General features: G+C 38.2%; 1 long non-coding RNA gene across 1 annotated transcript in view; it reads left to right on the plus strand.

The window, feature by feature from the left end:
• Positions 1-24,935, plus strand: part of LOC147999737 (uncharacterized) — a 144,997-nt gene that overhangs the window by 115,021 nt on the left and 5,041 nt on the right. The window lies entirely within an intron of this gene.

Here is a 24,935-nt window from a genome sequence, read left to right on the forward strand (position 1 = left end):
TTCCCTTAGAGAAATGCAGGAAAATGCAAATAAAAAAGTAGAAGCTTATAGAGAAGAAACACAAAAATCCCTGAAAGAATTCCAGGAAAACACAATCAAACAGGTAAAGGAATTAAAAATGGAAATAGAAGCAATGAAGAAAGCACAAAGGTAACCAAGCAAGTGAAAGATCTGTACGATAAGAACTTCAAGCCTCGGGGGTTGGGGATTTAGCTCAGTAGTAGAGCGCTTGCCTAGGAAGCGTAAGGCCCTGGGTTCGGTCCCCAGCTCTGAAAAAAAGAACCAAAAAAAAAAAAAAAAGAACTTTAAGCCTCTGAAGAAAGAAATTGAAGAAGATCTCAGAAGATGGAAAGATCTCCCATGCTCATGGATTGGCAGGATTAATATAGTAAAAATGGCCATTTTACCAAAAGCGATCTACAGATTTAATGCAATCCCCATCAAAATACCAATCCAATTCTTCAGAGAGTTAGACAGAACAATTTGCAAATTCATTTGGAATAACAAAAAACCCAGGATAGCTAAAACTATCCTCAACAATAAAAGGACTTCTGGGGGAATCACTATCCCTGAACTCAAGCAGTATTACAGAGCAATAGTGATAAAAACTGTATGGTATTGGTACAGAGACAGACAGATAGACCAGTAAAATATAATTGAAGACCCAGAAATGGACCCACACACCGATGGGCACTTGATTTTTGACAAAGGAGCCAAAACCATCCAATGGAAAAAACATAGCACTTTCAGCAGATGGTGCTGGTTCAACTGGAGGTCAACATGTAGAAGAATGCAGATCGATCCATGCTTATCACCCTGTACAAAGCTTAAGTCGAAGTGGATCAAGGACCTCCACATCAAACCAGATACACTCAAACTAATAGAAGAAAAGGTGGGGAAGCATCTCGAACACATGCGCACTGGAGAAAATTTCCTGAACAAACCACCAATGGCTTATGCTCTAAGATCAAGAATCGACAAATAGGATCTCATAAAACTGCAAGGCAAAGGACACTGTTGTTAGGACAAAACAGCAACCAACAGATTGGGAAAAGATCTTTACCAATCCTACAACTGATAGAGGGCTTATAACCAAAATATACAAAGAACTCAACAAGTTAGACTGCAGGGAGACAAATAACCCTATTAAAAATGGGGTTCAGAGCTAAACAAAGAATTCACAGCTGAGGAATGCTGAATGACTGAGAAACACCTAAAGAAATATTCAGAAACACCTTGGGAGAGAGAGCTCACTGCCTGGACAGGTGGGCACTCTTGAGACTGCAGAGTGGGAGAGACAAACAATACTGTCCACCCCTGCCCACATCCCTGGCCCAAGAGGAAACTGTATAGGGCCTCAGGGAATTAGAAGATAGGTTCACTCAAGCGGCAGGTCCTCTGAGGGCCAGACACTGCCCGGATCTGAAGGGAATCAATCAAAAGCTCCCTGCACCCAAATCCCGTGGGAGGGAGAGCTAAATCTTCAGAGGGGCAGACACGCCTGGGAAGCCAGAAGAGACTACACTCTGCCCACATTTCTGACTCTAGAGGAAAACACCTAATGCCATCTGGGACCCCGGTGCACGGGAGGTGGGGGGCGGGAAAAGGTGGCACAGGCCCTCCTGGTTGCTGCCCTCACAGAGAGCTCAAAAGCAGCTCACAATGAGCAACCTCAGCCACAGGACCACATGTAACACCAACTTTTCTGCTCCAAGCGACCTGCCTGGGGGACTCAGGACACAGGCCCACAGGAACAGCTGAAGACCAGTAGACAGGAAAGACTACACGCCCAAAAGCCGAAAACTCTGTTCCCATAACTGGTGAAAGAAAACAGGAAAACAGGTTTACAGCACTCCTGACACACAGGCTTTTAGCATGGTCTAACCACTGTCAGAAATAGCAGAACAAGGTAACACCAGAAACAAGCTGATGGCGAGAGGCAAGCGTAGGAACCCAAGCAACACAAACCAAGACTACATGGCATAATTGCAGTCCAATTCTCTCACCAAAGCAAACACTGAATATCCAAACACACCAGAAAAACAAGATCTAGATTTAAAATCACATTTGATCATGATGATGGAGGACTTCAAGAAAGACATAAAGAACTCCCTTAGAGAAATGGAGGGAAACATAAATAAACAAGTAGAAACCTACAGAGAGGAATCACAAAAATCCTTGAATGAACTCCAGGAAAACACAATCAAACAGGTGAAGGAATTAAAAATGGAAATAGAAGCAATAAAGAAAGCACAAAGGGAGACAACCCTGGATATAGAAAACCAAAGGAAGAGACAAGGAGCCGTAGATACAAACATCACCAACAGAATGCAAGCGATAGAAGAGAGAATCTCAGGAGCAGAAGATTCCATAGAAATCATCGACACAACTGTCAAAGATAATGTAAAACGGAAAAAGCCACTGGTCCAAAACAGACAGGAAATCCAGGACTCAATGAGAAGATCAAACCTAAGGATAATATGTAGAGAAGAGAGTGAAGACCCCAGCTCAAAGGACCAGTAAATATCTTCAACAAAATCATAGAAGAAGACTTCCCTAACCTAAAGAAAGAGATGCTGATAAACATACAAGAAGTTTACAGAACTACAAATAGATTGGACCAGAAAAACTCCTCCCATCACATAATAGTCAAAACACCAAATACACAAAACAAAGAAAGAATATTAAAAGCAGTAAGGGAAAAACGTCAAGTAGCATATAAAAACAGACCTATCAGAATCACACCAGAATTTTCACCAGACACTATGAAAGCCAGAAGATCCTGGACAGATGTCATACAGACCCTAAGAGAACACAAATGCCAGCCCAGGTTACTGTATCCTGCAAAACTCTCAATTAACATAGATGGAGAAACCAAGATATTCCATGACAAAACCAAATTTACACAATATCTTTCTACAAATCCAGCTCTACAAAGGATAATAAATGGTAAAGCCTAGCATAAGGAGGCAAGCTACACCCTAGAAAAAGCAAGAAACTAATCGTCTTGGTGACAAAACAAAGAGAAAAAAAGCACACAAATAAAATCTCACATCCAAATATGAATATAACAGGAAACAACCTCAACATCATTCGACTCAACTCCCCAATAAAAAGACAGATTAACAAACTGGATACACAATCAGGACCCTGCATTCTGCTGCCTACAGGAAGCACACCTCAGAGAGAAAGACAGACACTACCTCAGAGTGAAAGGCTGGAAAACAACTTTCCAAGCAAATGGTCAGAAGAAGCAAGCTGGAGTAGCCATTCTAATATCGAATAAAATAGATTTTCAACTAAAAGTCATCAAAAAAGATAAGGAAGGACACTTCATATTCATCAAAGGAAAAATCCACCAAGATGAACTCTCAATGCTAAATATCTATGCTCCAAATACAAGGGCACCTACATACATAAAAGAAAACTTACTAAAGCTCAAAGCACACATTGCACCTCACACAATAATAGTAGGAGATTTCAACACCCCACTTTCATCAATGGACAGGACATGGAAACAGAAATTAAATAGAGACATAGACAGACTAAGAGAAGTCATGAACCAAATGGACTTAACAGATATTTATAAACATTCTATCCTAAAACAAAAGGATATACCTTCTTCTCACCACCTCATGGTACTTTCTTCAAAATTGACCATATAATTGGTCATAAAACGGGCCTCAATAGATACAGAAAGATAGAAATAATCCCATGCGTCCTTTCAGACCACCACGGGCTGAAGCTGGTCTTCAATAACAATAAGGAAAGAACGCCCACATACACATGGAAGTTGAACAATGCTCTACTCAATGACAACCTGGTCAAGGAAGAAAGAAAGAAAGAAGGAAAAAAAGAAAGAGAGAAAGAAAGAAAGAAAGAAATTAAAGACTTCTTAGAATTTAATGAAAATGAAGGTACAACATACCCAAACTTATGGGACACAATGAAAGCTGTTCTCAGAGAAAAACTCATAGCTCTGAGTGCCTGCAGAAAGAAACAGGAGAGAGCATATATCAGCAGCTTGACAGCACACCTAAAAGCTCTAGAAGAAAAAGAGCAAATACACCCAGGAGGAGTAGAAGGCAGGAAATAATCAAACTCAGAGCTGAAATTAACCAAGTAGAAACAAAAAGGACTATACAAAGAATCAACAGAACCAAAAGCTGGTTCTTTGAGAAAATCAACAAGATAGATAAACCCTTAGCCAGACTAATAAGAGGACACAAAGAGTGTGTCCAAATTAACAAAATCAGAAATAAAAAGGGAGACATAACTACAGAATCAGAGAAATTCAAAAAATCATCAGATCCTACTACAAAAGCCTATATTCATCCAAAGTTGAAAATCTGCCGGAAATGGACAATTTCCTAGACAGATGCAAGGTACCGAAGTTAAATCAGGAACAGATAAACCATTTAAACAACCCCATAACTCCTAAAGAAATAGAAGCAATCATTAAAGGTCTCCCAATCAAAAAGAACCCAGGTCCAGATAGGTTCAGTGCAGAATTCTATCAGACCTTCATAGAAGACCTCATAGACCTCAAACTATTCCACAAAATTGAAAGAGATGGAGTGCTGCCGAATTCCTTCTATGACGCTACAATTACTCTTATACCTAAACCACACAAAGACCCAACAAAGAAAGAGAACTTCAGACCAATTTCCCTTATGAATATCGACGCAAAAATACTCAATAAAATTCTGGCAAACCGAATCCAAGAGCATATCAAAACAATCATCCACCATGATCAAGTAGGCTTCATCCCAGGCATGCAGGGATGGTTTAATATATGGAAAACCATCAATGTGATCCATTATATAAACAAACTGAAAGATCAAAACCACATGATCATTTCATTAGATGCTGAGAAAGCATTTGACAAAATTCAACACCCCTTCATGATAAAAGTACTGGAAAGAATACTAATTCAAGGCCCAAATCTAAATGTAGTAAAAGCCATATACAGCAAAACAGTAGCTAACATTAAACTAAATGGAGAGAAACTTGAAGCAATCCCACAAAAATCAGGGACAGACAAGGCTGCACACTCTCTCCCTACTTATTCAATGAAGTTCTTGAAGTTCTAGCCAGAGCAATCAGACAACAAAAGGATATCAAGGGGATACAGATTGGAATAGAAGAAGTCAAAATATCACTATCTGCAGATGATATGATAGTTTATTTAAGTGGTCACAAAAGTTTCACCAGAGAACTACTAAACCTGATAAACACCTTTAGCAAAGTGGCTGGAAAGAAAATTAACTCAAATGAATGAGGAGCCTTCCTCTACAAGAAAGAGAAACAAGCTGAGAAAGAAATTAGGGAAATGACACCCTTCATAATAGAACCAAATAATATAAAATACCTCGGTGTGACTTAAACCAAGCAAGTGAAAGAGCTGTATGCTAAGAACTTCAAGCCTCTGAAGGAAAAAAATTGAAGAAGACCTCAGAAGACGGAAAGATCTCCCATGCTCATGGATTGGCAGGATTAATATAGTGAAATTGGCCATTTTACCAAAGTGATCTAGAGATTCAATGCAATCCCCATCAAAATACCCATCCAATTCTTCAGAGAGTTAGACAGAACAATTTCCAAAATCATCTAGAATAACAAAAAACCCAGGATAGCTAAAACTATCCTCAACAATAAAAGGACTTCTGGGGGAATCACTATCCCTGAACTCAAGCAGTATTACAGAGCAATAGTGATAAAAACTGTATGGTATTGGTACAGAGACAGACAGATAGACCAGTAGAATAGAATTGAAGACCCAGAAATGAACCCACACACCGATGGGCACTTGATTTTTGACAAAGGAGCCAAAACCATCCAATGGAAAAAACATAGCATTTTCACCAAATGGTGCTGGTTCAACTGGAGGTCAACATGTAGAAGAATGCAGATCGATCCATGCTTATCACCCTGTACAAAGCTTAAGTCGAAGTGGATCAAGGATCTCCACATCAAACCAGATACACTCAAACTAATAGAAGAAAAGGTGGGGGAAGCATCTCAAACACATGCGCACTGGAGAAAATTTCCTGAACAAACCACCAATGGCTTATGCTCTAAGATCAAGAATCGACAAATAGGATCTCATAAAACTGCAAGGCAAAGGACACTGTTGTTAGGACAAAACAGCAACCAACAGATTGGGAAAAGATCTTTACCAATCCTACAACTGATAGAGGGCTTATAACCAAAATATACAAAGAACTCAACAAGTTAGACTGCAGGGAGACAAATAACCCTATTAAAAATGGGGTTCAGAGCTAAACAAAGAATTCACAGCTGAGGAATGCCGAATGGCTGAAAAACACCTAAATGTTCAACATCTTTAGTCATAAGGGAAATGTAAATCCAAACAACCCTGAGATTTCACCTCACACCAGGGAGAATGGCTAAGATCAAAAACTCAGTTGTCAGGAAATGCTGGCGAGGTTGTGGATAAAGAGGAACACTTTTCCATTGTTGGTGGGATTGCAGCCTGACTGGTACAACGATTATGGAAATCAGTCTGGAGGTTCCTCAGAAAATTGGACATTGCACTACCTGAGGACCCAGCTATACTTCTCTTGGGCATATACCCAAAAGATGCCCCAACATATAACAAAGACACATGCTCCACTATGTTCATAGCAGCCTCATTTATAATAGCCAGAAGCTGGAAAGAACCCAGATGCCCTTCAACAGAGGAATGGATACAGAAAATGTGGTACATCTACACAATGGAATACTACTCAGCTATCAAAAACAATGACTTTATGAAATTCGTAGGCAAATGGATGGAACTGGAAAATATCATGCTGAGTGAGGTAACCCAATCACAGAAAAACACACATGGTATGCATTCATTAATAAGTGGATATTAACCCAAATGCTTGAATTACCCTAGATGCACAGAACACATGAAACTCAAGAAGTATGACCAAAATGTGAATGCTTCACTCCTTCTTTAAAAGGGGAACAAGAATACCCTTGGGAGGTAATAGGGAGGCAAAGTTTAGAACAGAGGCAGAAGGAACGCCCACTCAGAGCCTGCCCCACGTGTGGACCATACATATACAGCCACAAACTAGATAAGATGGATAAAGCAAAGAAGTGCAGGCCAACAGGAACCGGATGTAGATCTCTCCCGAGAGACACAGCCAGAATACAGCAAATACATAGATGAATGCCATCATTAAACCACTGAACTGAGAATGGGACTCCCGTTAAAGGAATCTTAGAAAGGACTAAAAGAGCTTGAAGGGGCTTGAGACACCATATTAACAATAATGCCAAGCAACCAGAGCTTCCAGGGACTAAGCTACTACCCAAAGACTATACATGGACTGACCCTGGACTCCAACTGCATACATAGCAATGAATAGCCTAGTAAGAGCACCAGTGGAAGGGGAAGCCCTTGGTCCTGCCAAGACTGAACCCCCAGTGAACGTGATTGTTGAGGGGAGGACAGTAATGGGGGGAGGATGGGGAGGGGAACACCCATAGAGAAGGGGAGGGGGAGCAGTTAGGGGGATGTTTGGAGTAATAATTGAAATGTAAATAAGAAATACTCAAGTTAATAAGGATGGAAAAAAAAGAAAACCAAAGGAAGAGACAAGGAGCTGTAGATACAAGTATTACCAACAGAATACAAGAGATAGAAGAGAGAATCTCAGGAGCAGAAGATTCCATAGAAATCATCAAAACAACTGTCAAAGATAATGGAAAATGGAAAAACCTACTGGCCCAAAGCATACAGGAAATCCAGGACACAATGAGAAGACTAAACCTAAGAATAATAGGTATAGAAAAGAGTGAAGACTCCCAACTCAAAGGACCAGTAAATATCTTCACCAAAATCATAGAAGAAAACTTCCCTAACCTAAAGAAAGAGATGCCCATAAACATAAAAGAAGCCTACTGAACTACAAAAAGATTGGACCAAAAAAGAAACTCCTCCCGTCACATATCTATGAGTCCTGTTTTGTGGTTATATAGTCAATATTAGAGACGTTGCCATGAGGTGCTGAGAACAAGGTATATTCTTTTGTTTTAGGATTAAATGTTCTATAGTTATCTGTTAACTCCATTTGGTTCATAACTTCTGTTAGTTTCTCTATGTCAGTTTAGTTTCTGTTTCAATGATCTATCCATTGATGAGAGTGGGGTATTGAAGGCTCCCACTATTATTGTGTGAGGTGCAGCATGTGCTTTGAGCTTTAATAAGGTTTCTTTTATGAATGTAGATGCCCTTGCATTTTCTGCATAGATATTCAGGATTGATAGTTAATCTGGGTGGATTTTTCCTTTGATGAATATGAAATAAACTTGCTTATATTTTTGTTTGCTTTAGTTTGAAAATCGATTTTATTTGATGTTAGAATAGCTACTCCAGCTTGTTTCTTGGGACCATTTGCTTGGAAAATTGTTTTCCAGCCTTTTCCTCTGAGGTAGTCTCTGTCTTTGTCACTGAGGTGTATTTCCTGTATACAGCAAAATTCTGGCTCCTCTTTACGTATCTAGTCTGATAGTCTATGTCTTTTTACTGGGGAATTGAGTCCATTGATGTTGAGAGATATTAAGGAATAGTGACTGTTGTTTCCTGTTATTAGAGGTAGAATTATGTTTGTGTGGCTCTCCTCTTTTGGGTTTGGTACAAGAACATTACTTTCTTGCTTTTTCTTTTTTTTTTTTTAAAAAAAGATGTATTTATTTATTATATATAAGTACACTATAGGTGTCCTAAGACACACCAGAAGAGGGCATCAGATCTCATTATAGATGGTTGTGAACCACCATGTGGTTGCTGGGGTTTGAACTCAGGACCTCTGGAAGAACAGTCAGTGCTCTTAACCACTGAGCCACCTCTCCAGCCCCTTTCTTGCTTTTTCTTTTTCTTTTTTTTTTCTTTTCTTTTTTTTTTGGAACAGGTTCCTGAAGGGATGGCTTTCATCCCATCTTCCTAATCTCATGGTCTTGAAGGCTGACCTACTCACCATTCATTGAAGATTTAATGTGACCTCCTTCTTTTTTCTTTCCATCTTTATTAAATTGGGTATTTCTTCTTTACATTTCAATGTTATTCCATTTCCCGGTTTCCAGGCCAAAATCCCCCTAAGCCCTCAATCTTCCCTTCTATATGGGTGTTCCCCTCCCCATCCTACCCCCATTACCACCCTCCCCGCAACAATCTCGTTCGCTGGGGGTTCAGTCTTGCCAGGACCAAGGGCCTCCCCTTCCACTGGTGCCGTTACTAGGCTATTCTTTGCTACCTATGAGGTTGGAGCGAGGGGCAGTCCATGCATAGTCTTTGGGTAGTAGCTTAGGCCCTAGAAGAGACAACCTGGTTGGTTGGAATTGTTGTTAATATGGGGTCTCGAGCCCCTTCAAGCTCTTTCAGTCCTTTCTCTGAATCCTTCAATGGGGGTCTTGTTCTCAGTTCAGTGGTTTGCTGCTGGATTTGGCCAATGTATTTGCCATATTCTGGCTGTTTCTATCAGGAGAGATCTACATCCGGTTCCTGTCAGCCTGCACTTCTTTGCTTCATCCATCTTACCTAGTTTGGTGGCTGTATATGTATGGTCCACATGTGGGGCAGGCTCTGAGTGGGCGTTCCTTCAGTCTCTGTTCTAAATTTTGCCTCCCTATTACCTCCCAAGGATATTCTTGTTCCCCTTTTAAAGAAGGAGTGAAGCATTTGCATTTTGGTCATCCTTCTTAACTTTCATGTGTTCTGTGCATTTAGGGTAATTTGAGCATTTGGGTTAATATCCACTTATTAATGAATGCATACCATGTGTGTTTTTCTGTGATTGGGTTACCTCACTCAGCATGATATTTTCCAGTTCCATCCATTTGCCTATGAATTTCATAAAGTCATTGTTTTTGATAGCTGAGTAGTATTCCATTGTGTAGATGTACCACATTTTCTGTATCCATTCCTCTGTTGAAGGGCATCTGGGTTCTTTCCAGCTTCTGGCTATTATAAATGAGGCTGCTATGAACATAGTGGAGCATGTGTCTTTGTTATATGTTGGGGCATCTTTTGGGTATATGCCCAAGAGAAGTATAGCTGGGTCCTCAGGTAGTGCAATGTCCAATTTTCTGAGGAACCTCCAGACTGATTTCCAGAATGGTTGTACCCGTCTGCAATCCCACCAACAGTGGAGGAGTGTTCCTCTTTCTTCACATCCTTTGGTTTTCTATATCCAGTGTTGTCTCCCTTTGTCCTTTCTTTATTGCTTCCATTTCCATTTTTAATTCCTTCACCTGTTTGATTGTGTTTTCCTATAATTCTTTCAGGGATTTTTGTGTTTCCTCTCTATAGGCTTCTACTTGTTTATTTGTGTTTTCCTGCATTTCTCTAAGGAAGTTCTTTATATTTTCTTGAAGTCCTCCATCATCATGATCAAATGTAATTTTAAATCTAGACCTTGTTTTTCTGGTGTGTTTGGATAGTCAGTGTTTTCTTTGGTGAGAGAATTGGGCTCCGATGATGCCATGTAGTCTTGGATTCTTTGCTTGCGTTCCTTTGCTTGCCTCTCGCCATCAGGTAGTCTCTGGTCTTACCTTGTTCTGCTATTTCTGACAGTGGCTAGACTGTCCTACAGGTGTTGAGTCAGGAGTGCTGTAGACTTGTTTTCCTTCAGCCAGTTATGGGAACAGTGTTATGCTTTCAGGCATGTAGTCATTTCTGTCTACTGGTTTTCAGCTGTTCCTGTGGGCGTGTGTTCCAAGTCCACCAGGCAGGTCACTTGGAGCAGAAAAGTTGGTCTTATCTGGTCTTGGGCCTGCAGTCACTCCTTGGGGCTGGGTTTCAGCTCTTCGTGAGGGCAGCAACCGGAAGGGCCTGCCTCACCTTCTCCCAGGTCCCTGTGCACAGGAGGCCCAGATGACGTTAAGCGTTTTACTCTAGAGTCAGAAATGTGGGCAGAGAGTAGTCTCCTCTGGCTTCCCAGGTGTGTCTGCCCCTCTGAAAGTCTAGCTCTCCCTCCCACAGGATTTGGGTGCAGGGAGCTGTTGAACGGGTCCCTTCAGATCCAGGCACAGTCTGGACTGCAGGGCTCCTGCAACTTGAGTGCTCCTATCTTCCTGTTCCCAGAGGGTAAATATTCTTGTAAGGGTAGAAGATATAGATTGATTAGAAAATTATGTAAAATTGAAGCATTTAATGGAGTGATATGGTCATAAGCAATACTGGTGTTCAACAGAATCTGGACATAGTAAGAGACTTAATCTCCTCTTATGCCTTGAGAAGGAATATAATATGATTAACCTATTGATATCATAAAATTTTCCTCTAGAACTGTGAAAGACTGAATTTGTTATTTTTAATTTCATGCCACCACACGCAAGTTAAATTGGCATGATAATGTATGCAACGGCCTTTTCATATTATTTGATTTAATATTTCATCTAATCCAGTCCATTTCAGTGCAAAAAGTAAAAGAAATCCTTGGAGAACAGCTGGAGGAATTACTATCCCTGACCTCAATTTCTACTACAGAGCAACAGTGATTATAACCTGCCTGGTATTGGTACAGAAACAGGCAGGTTGTTCAATGGAATAGAATTGAAGGCCCAGAAATAAAACTCACACATACTTGATCTTTGACAACGAAGCCAGAAATATACAATGGAAAAAAGAAGCATCTTCAATAAATGGTGCTGCTCTAACTGGCTGTCTGTATGTAGAAAAATGAAAATATTTGTCATCATGAACAAAGCTCAGGCTCAAGTGGATCAGGAACCACAACATAAAAGCAGATTCACTGAATCTAATAGAAGAGGAAGTGGGAAAGAGGCATAAACTCATTGGCACAGGAGGAATTTTCCTAAGCAGAACTCCAATGGCTCATGCTCTAAGATCAAGAATTGAGAAATAGGACCTCACAAAACTGGAAAACTGGGACTGTAAGGCAAAGGACATAGTCAATAAGACAAAGCAGCATCCTATAGATTGGGAAAAATTTCACTAACCCTACCTCTGATTGATGTAGTATCCAAAATATATAAAGAAATCAAGAAGCTAACCACCAAAAAACCAAACAACCCAATCAAAAAATGGAGTTTAGAACTAAACTGAGAATTCACAACAGAGGAATCTCAAATGGCTGAGAAGCACATAAAGAAATGTTCGAAGTCTAGTGATCAGAGAAATGCAAATCAAAATGACCCTGAGATTCCACCTTATACCAGTCTGAATGGCTAAGACAAAACCTCAGGTGACAACACATGTTGGCAAGGATGTGGAGAAAGAGGAACAATCCTCCATTGCTGGTAGGATTGCAAATTGGTACAACCACTCTGGAAATAAATTTGGAGGTTCATCAGAAAAGTGGAAATAGACCGACCTAATATGCAGCAATACCACTCTTGAGAATATACCCAAAAATGCCCCATCATGCCACAGGGACACATGTTCCACTATGTTCATAGCGGCCTTATTTGTGATAGCCAGAAGCTGGAAACAACTCAGATGTCCCACCACAGAAGAATGGATACAGAAAATGTGGTTCATTTACACAATGGAATACAACTCAGTTATTAAGAATGAGGACATCCTGAGTGTTGGAGGAAAATGAGTGGAACTAGAAAATATCATCCTGAATGAGGTAACTCAGAGTCAAAGAGACATGAATGGTATGTTATCACTAATAAATGGATATTAGCCAAAAGAGTACACAATACCCAAGATAGAGTCCACAGAATTTCAACAAGCTGAAAGACCCAAGTGAAGATTCCTTTGTCTCACTTGGCAGGAAGAAGAAAGCAACCACAATGGGAGAGGAAGGGACAGTGGAGAGAAAGGGGATGGGAGTGGGAGGGGAGAGGGGAACATGATCTGGTATTGGGTGGGGGAAAATGACTGAAGCTCTGAAGGCCAGGAGAAAGGGAAACATGCAACCCCAGGAGGAAGGAGGTTGGGAGGACCCTCTAGAATGTACCAGAGACCTGGAAAGTGAGAGAATCTCAGGACTTAAGAGGGGGGGAGATAGATGAAATGCCCTACAGTGAAGGGAGGGAACTTACTGAACCCACCTCCTGCAGGAGGACAGGGCATCAAGTGAGTGATGGGATTGCTACCCTTCAGTCAAAGCTCTGACTTATAATTCTTCCTGTTTGAAAGAAATGTAGGGATGGAACTGGAGAAGAGCCCGAGGAAAAGAAGATCCAGTGATAGGCCCAAAGTGGGGTCCAGCTCAAGGGGAGGCCCTAAGACATGCCACCATCTACTGAGGCAATGGGGCATTCAGAAAACAGAACCTATCATGGTTGCCCTCCAAAAGACCCAATAAGCTGCTGAAAGAGTCAGATGCAGATATGTGCACCATATCAATAAACTGAAGCTGCTGACCCCTCTGGTTGAATTAGGGAAAAGCTGGAGGAAGTTAGGGAGGAGGAGGAGAATAAAATCTAGAGTCTAATAATGAGTAAATTTAAAAAAGTCATTGTGATTGAATGAAAAATGTCCCATGTAGTCTCAGACATTTAAGCACTTCATCCTCATTTGGTAGTGCTGTTTAGGGAAGAATAAAAGTTTCAACTTTCTTTGCAAGGCATATGTCAATGGAGGCAGTCTTTGGGAGCTTAAGGACTCATATCAATTCTAGTTTTCTTTTTCTACTTTATGCCTGCACTTTTTTTATTTTTTATTTTTTATTAACTTGAGTATTTCTTATATACATTTCGAGTGTTATTCCCTTTCCTGGTTTCTGGGTAAACATCCCCCTAATCCCTCCCCCTCCCCTTCTTTATGGCTGTTCCCCTCCTCATCCCCCCATTGCCGCCCTCCCCCCAACAATCTAGTTCACTGGGGGTTCAGTCTTAGCAGGACCCAGGGCTTCCCCTTCCACTGGTGCTCTTACTAGGATATTCATTACTACCTATGAGGTCAGAGTCCAGGGTCAGTCCATGTATAGTCTTTAGGTAGTGGCTTAGTCCCTGGAAGCTCTGGTTGCTTGGCATTGTTGTACATATGGGGTCTCGAGCCCCTTCAAGCTCTTCCAGTCCTTTTTCTGATTCCTTCAACGGGGGTCCTATTCTCAGTTCAGTGGTTTGCTGCTGGCATTCGCCTCTGTATTTGCTGTATTCTGGCTGTGTCTCTCAGGAGCGATCTACATCCGGCTCCTGTCGGCCTGCACTTCTTTGCTTCATCCATCTTGTCTAATTGGATGGCTGTATATGTATGGGCCAGATGTGGGGCAGGCTCTGAATGGGTGTTCCTTCTGTGTCTGTTTTAATCTTTCCTTCTCTATTCCCTCAAAAGGGTATTCTTGTTCCCCTTTTAAAGAAGGAGTGAAGCATTCACATTTTGATCATCCGTCTTGGGTTTCATTTGTTCTATATGCCTGCACTTTTAAAATGTGACTTTCTTAGAATCCAGTTCTAGCTACTGTGCCTCTTTCCGGGTGCTGCCCTTCCCCTCTGTGAAGGACTATTAATTTTTTTGTAAATTGTGTCCAAATAACCCCTTCCTTCTATGTGTTGCTTGCTCATAGTGCATTATTACAGAAATAAAGAAAACTATAAGTTTCAATTGTGTTTAATTGTGAGGAGAGTTATACAGAATCCTGACAGCCCTTGATTCATCCCATCATTATGATGAGTAAACAGTAAATATGTCAACAAGGAATAAAACTTATCAAGAAATAATAAGTTTGAGTATAAGGCTTCCATGTTGTGGTAGTTGTAATATGGTAATTGAATGACGCTAATTGGTGCTTATATTTGAATGTTTTGTTCTTGCTTGTTGGTATTGTTAAGGAAGGATTAGAAATTATGGAAATATGTCATTGAGGGTGAGATTTAATATTTCAAAAGTATCTCACTATTTCCAGGGTGTTCTCTGCCTCCTGTTTGCAAGTTCAGATGTGAGGTCTTATTCGTTCCTGCTCTTATACCTTTGCTCAATCATCCTGAACCCAACTCTCTAATCTATAACTTCAAGTATAGCCTTTCTCTTATAATTTGCATTGACCAAGGAATTTTATCACAGGAATAGAAAAGTAACTAATACATGTATTTTAAATGATTAAAAATAAGTGTTTGGTGTGGGCATACCTGTAACCTCTGCACTTGGAAGGACAAGAAGAGGATCAGAAGTTCAAATTGAACCTGAAATATGAAGCAAGACCCTAACTTAAAACAACAACAACATAAGAAATTATGAAATTTTATTAACTGGATTCAGAAGAAATGTTTTACTTCACAGCATCCTTATAATGATGTATGTTCACATGTAAATATTCTGTTATTTTATGTAATTCATAATAGAATATCTCTGTATTTACTATCACAAGCTCTTCTAAACCTGGCAGAAAATTTCTTTTGATTAAAAATTTTGTGACAATAAAGACTATGGAATGATCTATAATAGTGCACAGCAATGCACTTAACATCAGAGAACTCATATTGGTGAAGAAAACCACAATGAAAGAATGAAAGATTTTAAAAACATGTTTATATTTAACTAGTCTTTACCACCACATAATATGTCTATCTTAGTGAGAAGCCATAAATATTAAGAACATGAGAAAAATGTAATTATTTAAAATAATCAGTATCTGAGGACTCATACTGGGTGAGAAATCCTATGAAAATAAAAAAGGTGGAACATCTATTAAACTAGTTGAATTTGTTCTGAAAATGAGAGAACTCATACTGTGTATTGTTATGAATGAGAGCAATATGGGAAAGCCTTTATTGTATGTGATAATTTATTAAATATTAGAACATTTTACAAGTGAGAAAAATAATGAATTTAATGTGCGTGGATGTTCAGGCTTCATTTTTTATTATATACTAGAGAATTCATACTGATAAGACATATGCTTGTAAGAAATACAGTAACATTTTCACGAAGCATAGGTAATATATTAAACAGCATCGCCTTCACATATTGTAAGCAATACGAGAAAGTCTTTATACATAATTGAGTTCTCACAAAACTTAAGTTATACTGTTGATAAAGATTTTAGTGTATTAAGTATTTAACTGTCTATTCTTTGTGAATTGCTTAAGAGAGAATTCATACTGTTGAGAACTTGGTGAATATAAAAAATATTAGAAACTTTTAAACTTCCTCTTATTATATTCCAGAGAACTCATACTGGTGTTTTCTCATATTTTCAGTAAAAAATGCAATAAAGCCCTCACTGTGATTGATCAATTTGATAAAAATTGAACATTTATATTGGTTTTAAAGTTCATTATAAATATAAGAAAATTGATAAGACTATTAGTATGCACTGACACGTTATTTAGAATCACTATTTTAGAGAATGTCTTTTTATGTGAGGAATTCTGGAAAGATTCTAGATATAAGACAAACCCAAGGATATATCAGTGAATTTATATGAATGCAAATCATGCATGTATAGTACACCTAGAGAAAGCCTTTAGTTAAAAAAGAAAAGGCAAATCTTATCATACAAAAGAGAACTCATAGTGATAAAGTCGTGTGATCATAGAATCAGTGGAGAGATTTATTATCTAAATTTTCCCCATTTGACCAAATATCTGACATAGAAATAAGAAAGAAGATAATTTTATCTTGGTTCATGGATTTAGAGAGTTAATTCCCTGGTCATTGACCCCATCATTGTGTTAGGGGTATCTGTAAGGATAGAGGTATTCACTTTAAAATGTACATGAAGTTGAGAATAGGAGCCAGGAAGATGTTTCTCATGACCCTACACACAGAGCTTCCTTACTTCAGCTAAGGCCTAGCTCCTAAAATATGCATAATATTCCCAAACAATGATACACAATGGTGCTTAAGAACACTTATACATGATTCATTAAACATATTTTAAATTCAGCCAGAGAAATGATAATAAATGGCTATTGATTTGCTCGATTTAAGAGAATTTATACATGAGCGAGAACATGTATAGGATGATTGTAATTAAATAATTCATTCTAGCAATAATGAATATAAAACCCATAAGAAGGACTACAAGCAACCTGTGTCTGTTCCTCAGCATTAGAAATTCATGATATAAACAGTATGCAAGAAACTGTTTTGTCAAATAAAGAAAAAATATTAACATACAAAAGAGAATTCATACTGATAAAAATCCTATGATTATGTGGTCTAAGCTATGTGATTATTAGCTAGTGATGAATTCATTTTTTGAGACAGTGTCTCACTCTGTAGCCTTGGATGGCCTAGAACACGATATATAGGCCAAGCTGGTTTTAAATACACAGATAGTCACCTGCCTTTGCCTCCCAATTCAGGGATTAAAGTTGTGTACCACAATGCCTATCCTGCTTCCTTATTATATTTAGATTTGTAGAATATCATAATATCTATCTTCAAGACAAATAGGAAAACATAACTTTTCATGCTATCTTAAGGTCACACATATCTCTCTAAGTTACATGGTCTGACAGATATGATTTGGAATCACAGAGGTCACTGTGAAGAACATTTGATATTATAGGAGTTACTTTTCTACTTGCTATGATTAAATGACATGAAAGAAAGAGGTGGCTTATTTTGGTTCACAGTTCAGAGTCCAGTCTATCATGGCACTGAAGTTATGTAACTGAGGCAGCTGATCATATTATATCTAAAGCCATAAGACAGAGTCAGGTGAATGCTCATGGTCAGCAAGCTTTCTCTATTTTGTGTAGTTTGCTACTCAATTCCATGGTATGTGGTACCCAAATTCATGTTGAATTTTTCTACTTAAACTAACTTTAAAATAATCTCTCAGGGCTTGCCCACAGATTCACATAATTTAGATAACTCCTTTCAGGTTTGTTCACAGTTTTGTTGAGTGGTTGATTTAGATTGCATCAAGTTGACACTCAATATTTAATATCAGAAGTCTAACTTTTATTAACATTATATACAAACACATCATACTTATGCTAAATCCTTCTTCTTGTCTCTCTAGATTCAAGGGTATCTCATAATGCAAATAATAATTTAGTCTAACTTCAAAAATCCCTGTGGTTTTTGACTATCCCCATACTTTATACATCTAAAGTCTCTCTTCAGCCTCAAAGAAATCTCAACATAAAAAAACTCAAAGCTACAGACTGGTTATGATTACTTATGCCTTTAATCCTAATTCTTGGGAGGCAGAGGGATGTAGTTCTCTAAAGTAAAGGCTAGCTGATCTACAGAGTTCGATCTAGGACAATGAGTCTATACAGAGAAACCCTTTCTTTTTTTTTTTTTTTTTGGTTCTTTTTTTTTTTTTCAGAGCTGGGGACCGAACCCAGGGCCTTGCGCTTCCTAGGCAAGCGCTCTACCACTGAGCTAAATCCCCAGCCCCCAGAGAAACCCTTTCTAACAACAACAACAACAACAACAACAACAACAACAACAACAACCACAATGTCACATAAAATATTACAAGGTAATATTTATGGAAGCATTGGGGTATAGAATGGAAAATAGAACCAAAGCAATACAAAAAATCCCATAGGGAAAATACCAAATTCAATTGTATGCTTGGCATCTGGACTTTGTGTTAGAATTACGAGTTTCAAAAGGCTTAGATATCCCCCACATCCAGCTATGCTTCCTGTAGTACACATAGACTTTGATTTAGGCATGGCCACTATATGCCTTCAGAGTTCTCTGGCAGGCAACATTCTGCATCTTCAACATCCTGCAATTGCCATTTCAAAGTAGACTTTGGCTTCATAGCTTCACACGATATCCTTTCAAGAGGAAGACCCTCATATTCCCTCAATCTCGCTTCCTTTAATATTTATGAATAGACAACATATGGATGTTTTTTTCTATTTTTTCTCCTAGAATAAAATATAGCATGGCCACCTTGATCTATATAGCTATATTCACTGCTATGTGATGACTCCAGGGGGAACACCTTTCTAGGTGTTTACTTTCAAGGAATAAGAAGCTCCATCAGCTACATTTTCAGTTTAGGTGCTCTCTTTTATAATACGATTGATTTTTTCATAACCTGAAGGCTTTGCTGGCTGAATGTTCCCTTTTAGGCACCTTTTAAAAAATGCAGGGACAATATCTTTAACAATTACAACCTCATTTTTTCAGGACATGTACTGGCTTAAAAGTTTAACTTGTTCCAGCTCTTTTTCTCATTGACCAACTATGTTTTTTCTATCTTTTGTCCCAGCTTTTTTCTTCTTTTCTCTGTATCCATAGACTATATATCAAAAAGCAGTCATGTGACAGTCTGAATGTAGTCTTGTCTTGAGATTTCCACTTCCAATAAAATATATCCCTTCTTATTAAACTCAACTTTATGCAAGTTCTCAGGACATAGGCAAAAATGAAGTCAGATTATAAACCTAAATCACACACGAATGGCTCCAGCTCCCAATAGAGTCCTTGTTCCCTGTTGAAACCTCACAAGACACTCCTTCACAGTATGCATTTCTGTAGGTCTTCTTATACCCAACTCCTGTCATAATGGCCCACAAATCTCTAGTTGCAATATTAAATGCTTTTATGGATCACAATTCCAAATACTTTCACATTCTTCCCTCATTCAATGAATTAAGAAATACATGGTCAGGTTTATCAGAGCCATAATAACCTTTGTTATTAGTTTTCTGAATTAGTTATATTTTCTTCTTGATATAATAAAATAACTTGAAAAAGCAACTTATGGAAGGAAGGTATTTATTCTGGTTCAGAATTCCAGCATCCTTTACCTTATAGCATGGAAACCATAGCAGTGGAAGCTTGAGACAACTGGTCTCATTGGTTCCACAGTTAAGAGGTAGAAGAAAATGAATATTTGTGCTAAGTTAGTTTTCTCTTTTTAAATATAGTTTGGGACCAAAACCAATGGAATGGTGCTGCCCAAGTTTAGGGCATTGTCACACTCTATTCAAGAAAATTTCTCATAGGTTTACCTAAAGGCTAACCAGATATAAATGATCCTTTACATATGTGTCTTTTTTATGGTTGATTCTAGATGGTTTTAAGTTGAAAACATTAACCATCACTTATATGGAGTAGGTTATTTAGAGGCATATTGGGACTAACAAGCAATATTTTTTTCAATTTGTAAGAAAATATATTTAGACCCCCATTTTATACCATCTATGAAATGAATTCAAGACACAGATGTCATAGGTTAATTGGAGGCTTTTGTTTTTCTAAGATGGGGGATGCATGTAGCACAGGCTGTCCTTCAACTCACTATATAGCTAAAGTAGTCTTCAAATTTCTGATCCTTCTATTTCACTTTCCAAACACTGGTATTATAGTTGTGTTTGTACCACCAGGCCCAGTTTGATTTATAGGTATTTAAGAGGAAATAGAATATTAATGTTCTTTCTTGATTCTCTAAAGGCTAATACCTTATGGTACCTTTTTAAAAAATTATTTTTCTTGGATAATTTTATGTATTTACAATTCAAATGTTATCCCCTTCCCCATCTCCCATACTCCTTCTCTACTCCCACTGTTTCTATAAGAATGCTCTCACTCTTACCCACTTACTTCCGTCTCAACACCCTGGCATCCTCCTACACTGGGGAAAAGAGCCTTCACAAGACCCAGGGTTTTTCTTCCTATTGATGCTGAACAATGCCATCCTCATGCTACAATTTAGAGGCATATGGGAACTAAGAGGCAATAAAATTTCTGTTTTTGATAGGATTTATATTCCTTATTTCATGCAGGATGGTTTTATGTAAAATATGGAATGCCATCCTTCCCCCAACAATCACATTCACTTGGGTTCAGTCTTGGCAGGACCAAGGGCTTCCCCTTCCACTGGTGCTCTTACTAGGGTATTAACTGCTACCTATGCAGTTGGAGCCCACGGTCAGTCCATGTATAGTCTTTGGGTAGTGGCTTAATCCCTGGAAGCTCTGGTAGGTTATTCATATGGGGTCTCAAGCCCCTTCAAGCTCTTTCAATCCTTTCTAAGATTCCTTCAACGGGGGTCCTGTTCTCAGTTCAGTGGTTTGCTGCTGGCATTCACCTATGTATTTGCTATACTCTGGCTGTGTCTCTCAGGAGAGATCTACATCCAGTTCCTGTCAGCCTGCCCTTCTTTGCTTTATCCATCTTACCTAGTTTGGTGGCTGTATATGTATGGGCCACATGTGGGGCAGGCTCTGAATGGGCGTTCCTTCAACCTCTGTTCTGAACTTTGCCTCCCTATTCCCTCCCAAGGGTATTCTTGTTCCCCTTTTAAAGAAGGAATGAAGCATTTGCATTTTGGTCATCCTTCTTGAGCTTCATGTGTGTTTTGAGCCTGTCTTTTATGAATGCAGGAGCCCTTCCATTTGGATCATAGACATTCAGGATTGAGAGTTCATCTTGGTGGAGTTTTCCTTTATTGAATAGAAAGTGTCCTTCCTTATATTTTTGATAACTTTTTGTTGAAAGTCGATTTTATTCGATATTAGAATGGCTACTCCAGCTTTCTTCTTTGAACCATTTGCTTGGAAAGTTCTTTTCCAGCCTTTTACTCTGAGGTAGTGTCTGTCTTTGTCTCTGAGGTGTGTTTCCTGTATGCAGCAAAATGCTGGGTCTTCTTTTCATGTCCAGTCTGTTAGTCTATGTCTTTTTATTGAGTCCATTGATATTTAGAGATATTAAGGAATAGTGATTGGTGCTTCCTGCTATTTTTTTATTTAGAGGTGGTATTATGTTTGCATGTCTCTCTTCTTTTGGTTTTGTTACAAGGAGATTACTTCCTTGCTTTTTCTAGGGTGTAGTTTTCCCTCCTTGTATTGGGCTTTTTCATCTATTATCCTTTGAAGACCTGGATTTTTAGAAAGATATTGTGTAAATTTGGTTTTGTCTGGAATAAGCTGACTTCTCCCTCTATGTTATTTGAGAATTTTGCTGGATATAGTAGCCTGGGCTGGCATTTCTGTTTTCTTAGTGTCTGTATGACATCTACCCAAGATCTTCTGGCTTTCATAGTCTCTGGTGAGAAGTCTTGTGGTGTAAGTCTTGTGTTTTATAGGTCTGCCTTTATATGTCACTTGACCTTTTTCCCTTACTGCTTTTAATATTCTTTCTTTGTTTTGTGCATTTGGTGTTTTGACTATTACGTGATGGGATTAATTTCTCTTCTGGTCAAATCTACTTTGAGTTTTGTGAGCTTCTTATTTGTTTATGGTTATCTCTTTCTTTAAGTTAGGGAAGTTTTCTTCTATAATTTTGTTGAAGATATTTACTGACCCTTTAAGTTGTGAGTCTTCACTCTCTTCTATAACTATTATTCTTATGTTTGATATTCTCATTGTGTCCTGGATTTCTTGTATGTTTTTGGCTAGGAGCTTTTTCTGTTTTACATTATCTTTGACAGTTGTGTCGATTTTTCTATGGTATCTTCTACTCCTCAGATTCTCTCTTCTGTTTCTTGTATTCTGTTGGTGATGCTGGAATCTATGACTCCTGATCTCTTCCCTAGGTTTTCTATCTCCAGGGTTGTCTCCCTTTGTGCTTTCTTTATTGTTTTTATTTCCATTTTTAAATCCTGGAGATTTGTTCAATTCCTTCACCTGTTTGGTTGTGTTTTCCTGTAATTCTTTAAGAGATTTTTGTGTTTCCTCTTTAAGGGCTTCTACTTGTTTATTTGTGTTTTCCTGTATTTCTTTAAGGGGGTTATTTATGTCCTTCTTAAAGTCCTCCATCATTATCAGAAAATGTGCTTTTAATTCCAAATCTTGCTTTTTCAGTGTGTTTAGATATCCAGTATTTGTTTTGCTGAGAGAGCTGGGCTCTGATGATGTCAAGTAGTCTTGCTTTCTGTTGTTTAGGTTCCTTCACTTGCCTCTAACCACCAGGTTGTGTCTGGTGTTAGCTTGTCTTGCTAACACAACAGTTAGTGTTGAGATTGAAGGTTTAGTGGATACATGAGATGAAGTAATATCACAAGGTTACTGGAATCCAGCTTGGCCACTTCAAAGGGTATCTACACAGCTCCTAGAAATTCCGAGTTTTTCTTAGGGAAACAAAGTCTAAGATGGATTAAATGCTTAGAACCAGGAGGTCATATATAAAAATTTGGGCCACATATGGCTAATGTAGACATAAATCTACGGTAAAAAAAAACTCTTTCAACAATGGGAAGCAAGGATTAGCATGCTGTAAGGAGGAGAAGTTTCTAATGCAGAAATTTAAAAGTGTTATCAAAGACAGTTACATACTATAAATAGGATATAGCAGAAACTGACTCTGTCACTGTATATGGGGGAGCCACTGCTAGTAGGAAACTACCTGCCCTACCACTAAAATTGGAAACTGACAAACCTGTTTGGGTTAGAACAATGGCCTATTACAAAAGAAAAGTTATAGACACTAGAAAAGCTAGTCCAAGTGCAGCTTGATGCTCAACATATAGTAGAGTTCACCCTTGTAATTCTCCTACATTTATCATTAAAACTATATCTGGAAAATGAAGGATGCTAGCAGATCTGTGAAGAATCAATAAAATCATTCAACCAAATGAGTTCTTTACAGCCTGGAATCCCATTGCCTTCTTTGTCACCTAAGGCAGGTCCTACTATAGTGATTGTTTTAAAACATTGCCTTTTCACAATCCCTTTGCATGGGCATGATAGGGAATGTTTTGATTTTTCAGTGTCTATTTGTACTAATACTAATAATGAATAATAATAATCTGACTTCATGTCAATATTTGTACAACAGCCATTAGAAATCATTTGTAAGCAGTTTCTTTAATCTATAATTTTCTATTATATGGATGATATCTTATTGTTTGATTCAGATTTAGATACCTTAGAAAAAGTGTTTGATGAAGTAAAGGGACTTGTATGCTGGGTATTGCAAATAGTTCCTGAAAATATACGAAGAGGAGTTTCTATTAATTATCTGGAGATATAAACTACAAACTCTTAATGATTTTAAAAAATGTTGGAAGAGATTAATTGGCTCAGGTTCATAATTGGATTGACTACTTAAGAGCTAAGTAATTTATTTCAACCCTCACTAGGTGATAAGGACTTAAATAGTTCAAAAGTATTATCAGCTGAGACTGAAAAAGAATTGGCTCTGGTAGAAAAAAAAATTACAGGATGCACATTTTGGATCCAAAACTGGATTGTATTTTAGCTGTTTTCCTTCTACTCCTTCTCACATAGGAATTATTATGCAGAGAGAAGATAATATCTTAGAACGGATATTTTAAACACAGAAACAGAGTAAAATAATAAAGAACTATGTAGAAAAGGTTTCTGAATTGATTCTAAAAGGAAAAATGAGACTGTCTATTAGCAGGAATAGACCCATACAAATTATAGTGCCTTTTATTAGTACAGAAATTCCTTCAATAAGGGCAGAAAATGAACACTGACAAAGAGCTTGCAGAATTTTTTTTTGGAGAAATTAACAGCAAATACCTCAAAAGCTAATGCCTTCAGTTTATAAAAGACTCTTGATGGTTCCTCATGTTGTAAAAGGGACACCAATTTCTGGAGCTCCTCTGCTCTATATTAATGCAAATAAACCTGCTAAGGCAGGTTATAAATTAAAAAAATGAGTAAAGTGGCTCAGAGCCCTTACATAAATCATTGTTCTATGTCATTTTTATGGTATTATTAGATTTTTCTGAATATCTTAATGTAGTTAGTGACTCAATATACAGGAAGATTTTTTTTGCATATAGAAACCACTGAATTTCTTTAAGGTGACCCAGAATTAACTTCACTATTTAGTCAATTACAACTAAAAATAATTCATTGTATATAACATACATGGGTCCCATATGGACCTAGCAGGCCCTCTGGCATGAAGTAATGATAAAATTGATCAATTATTAACAGGAAATATGCTAGAAGCTTTAAAATTTCATAAGAAACACTATGCTAACAGGAAAGGTTTGAAGAAAAAAATTTTCTATCACTTGGAAACAACCAAAGGAAATTATAAGGAAACATCCTTCTTGGTCTTTGTATAACAAAGCTCCACTATCTTCAGGGAGTAATGCAAGGTA

This window comes from Rattus norvegicus, chromosome 18, assembly GCF_021556685.1.
Source record: "Rattus norvegicus strain SHRSP/BbbUtx chromosome 18, alternate assembly SHRSP_T2T, whole genome shotgun sequence".
NCBI lineage: Eukaryota > Metazoa > Chordata > Mammalia > Rodentia > Muridae > Rattus > Rattus norvegicus.